Source organism: Myodes glareolus, chromosome 6 (assembly GCF_982192425.1).
Source record: "Myodes glareolus chromosome 6, mMyoGla1.1, whole genome shotgun sequence".
NCBI lineage: Eukaryota > Metazoa > Chordata > Mammalia > Rodentia > Cricetidae > Myodes > Myodes glareolus.
This window is the reverse complement of record NC_142031.1, coordinates 48,411,309-48,414,862: the sequence shown is the minus strand read 5'-3', so window position 1 is coordinate 48,414,862 and position 3,554 is coordinate 48,411,309. Positions and strand designations below refer to the sequence as shown.

The 3,554-nt window shown below is 39.3% G+C and overlaps 1 pseudogene; it reads left to right on the top strand.

The window, feature by feature from the left end:
• Window positions 1-2,242: 2,242 nt before the first annotated feature.
• Window positions 2,243-3,149, top strand: LOC148121810 (olfactory receptor 1082-like; annotated as a pseudogene).
• Window positions 3,150-3,554: the final 405 nt, after the last annotated feature.

Sequence of the window (3,554 nt, the reverse complement as noted above, 5' to 3'; positions counted from 1 at the left end):
CCACAGGCATTTCTGCAATGAGATGCATTCCCAAAAGTGGGCAGCATCACCTTCATGTCTTACTTACAGGGCACTAATTCTCCTCCTATTTTATGTAACTTCATGTATTTGATTTGAGCATCCTTGAACTCACAGCTCTATGGAACTCATTAAGTTGGATAAATCTTAAATCATGCATTTTGAAGTATTTCTTTTTTCAAATCTTATTTGGTACTCTCAAGTTTACAAAAGTTTGAACTTGGATTATTTACCCTCAATTGATTGCTACTTTATATATTTGGTTCACATGGACACATGCTAATCAACAATTAAAACTGAATGCAGTACAAGGTAGAAGTATTCCTTAGGGTCTAGGAATGAAAGCAGGAGAGGAGTAATTGAGATTCAAGCAGCTACCAAATAATGCTTCATGGGTGCAGAAGGCCTCATAGTCTGAAGTATGCCAGGTGATCCCAGTTTGCAACTTGTTACATATACTTCCATGTCTAATTTTTATTTCATAGGAAACAAACAAAACATTACTTCAAAACCGCTGTGTCTGTATTTCATCATAAAGCTCTTAAACAGAAAACTAGAAGACAGGAATGTGAACTCTTTCAGCAAAAGGGATGATGAGCGTTGGAGAAAGGTCAACACTAAGTTCTTTGCTGTGATGATTACAGGCTGTGTACCTGTGTGGAATTACCCTCTGTATCCCATGCTCATGAGTAGTTACTAGGGATGAATTAAAATCCCAAATCAATGGCAACACAATAGGAACACTGCCTGGCATCACCATGGCCCTTCTTTCGACTATCCTATGCTTCCCTACCTTACCACACCAAAGAAAGCAATCAATACTTGCATTTCTGTGACTGTGGACATGAAGTTCAAAACAGGCAGAGAGAGGGCATGTGAGAAATTGCAGCAGAGCAGGGAATGTGCTCTATATGAATATGTAGAAATGTCACATTGAGCCACAACATTTTGGATAAGAAAAGAGTACTGATGATACTAAGTAAAACTGGATATAATTAAAATGAAAGCAGCCTCCATAATTTGACTCTATCAATGTAAAAAGAATAAGCACTGTGCCTTTCAGCTTCAGGGTTCTGTATTTCTTAAACAGTGTGTCTCTACAAGTTATGTATACATAGTTGCTCATACATTACTTGTAAAATTCTCCAGTAGGATGTAAAGCCTGTCACACTGTACATGTCTATGTAAACATGTAAATGCCAATGTTCTGTTCTCATTCTCTGGCTACCTTCTCACTAAATGACAGCCATAGCTATCTGGAAGTGAATGTTCATAGTGCAGATTGCTGTTTCACATTCTGTTATATAATGAGGTCTGTGAGTCAATTGTGATGGATTTTTAAACTTCTTTTTCAAGAATTTATGATTTTGCCAATGCTTAAATAACATTTTTGCTATTAGTTCAAACTGTTGTTCACATTATAAAGCAATTTCATTTCCTGTGAACCTTGATCAGTGTCTTGACACACTTAGCTGTAATACAGGGGAGCCTCTCTAGAAGTTGGGTTGCTGCTATGCATCCTATAAGGCACAGTACATCCCTCTGCACAGAATGATCTGGTCAAAATGTCACCTTCTTCATATGCAGGAAATCCTGAGTGCAGTTCTTCAAAAATTCATAAACCTTCCCACAGGCACATCCATGCTTACGGACAGACAGACACAGAAAACGGCAGTTCTTTCTTATCTTCCCTTTCAATTACACCTGCCTTAATTTTCTTCATTGCATCTCCACTCTTTGTCACGTTATAATTGCTTTAAAATAGTTTTATTTGTTATTATCTATACACATGGTCACATTGATTAAAAGTGTAAAATTTGGTGAATTCTGTGCATAGGCAAATATGTCAAACCATCATTCCAAAAGGCAGTGGACATTATTTCTTTGCTTTCTTATAGTCTTTTGATTTATATACACAAAGTTTTTTTTGTTACCAACCTCTATAAAATATCCATGATCATTACCTGAACATAATCAGCAGATACTATGTGCTTATAGTAATTCATAACCAAAATTATAAGAATACATGAACTTTGATGGAATGCCCTGATAGTGAAAGGAATGTCACTCAAAATTAACATCAGGGACTCCATACAAAGACTCATTAGATAGACACAATTCAGATGTTATTTTCAAAATATAAATTGTTGCATATCATCTATGTCAGGAATGTGAGAATAAGAGTCATGCTGCCCTTATCTTTTCTCACAGATCCACGTGACTCATGGAACCAGGGAGCAACAGCACAAGAAGAATTTCAAAATTCCTTCTTTCAATTCCTCCTTTTTGCACTGTTCTTGTCCATGTACCTGGTCACAGTGCTTGGGAACCAGCTCATCATCATGACCATCATCTCACAGTCTCACCTGCACACACCCATGTACTTCTTCCTCTCTAACCTGTCCTTTGTGGACATCTGCTTCACCTCCACCACAGTCCCAAAGATGCTGCTGAACATCCAGACACAGAACAAGGCCATCACCTATGAAAACTGCATCACTCAGATGTCTTTCTTCTTGCTTTTTGCAGAACTGGAGAACTTGCTCCTGGCTGTGATGGCCTATGACCGATATGTGGCCATCTGTCTCCCCCTACATTACACAGTTATAATGAATCCCCAGGTCTGCATGCTGCTGGTTCTGCTGTCCTGGGTTGTTAGCGTCCTTCATGCCTTGCTACAGAGTTTAATGGTGCTACAGTTGTCCTTCTGCAAAGATGTGGAGATCCCCCATTTCTTCTGTGAGCTTAACCAATTGGCCCAACTCACTTGCTCAAACAACTTTCCAAGTCACCTGATGATTCATCTTGCACCTGTCCTATTGGCAGCCACTTCCCTCAGTGCAATCCTCTACTCTTACTTCAAGATAGTCTCCTGCATACGTGCTTTCTCCACAGTTCAGAAGAAGTACAAGGCTTTTTCCACCTGTGCATCTCACCTCTCCATCGTCTCCCTGTTTTATAGCACGGGTCTAGGAGTGTACCTCAGTTCTGCTGTGACCCACAGCTCACACTCTGCTGCAAGAGCCTCAGTGATGTACACCGTGGTCACCCCCATGCTGAACCCCTTCATTTATAGTCTAAGAAATAAAGATGTGAAGAGAGCTCTGGAAAGACTCTTAGGAGGAAAATAAATTGTCCTGCTGCACTGAGCTGAAGGAGTCTCCGGGTTGCAGGAAAGTGGAGTTGCAGAGCCAGAGATTGGGTCTCTGTCTTCAGTTCATGAATTGAGAAGGTACATCTAGATATTTCATGAATGGTCTGGAGAGATTTTTCAAACAGGAAGAGACCTTGCTGCTTTGAGAGGATCAGAATTTATTTCCCAGAACCAATGTTGTAAGTTCATGATTGCCTGTAACTCCAGCCCCAAGGGATGCAACACCATCTTCTTCTTTCTACACACCAACACTAATAGTCACAATACCCCTACACAATGTATCAATAAAAATAAAATAGATATTATAAATATAAACAAATAAATCCTGAAATCTCCATTAGTCTCATTTCTGCTGTTTACATAATATATGCAAGCAATATTA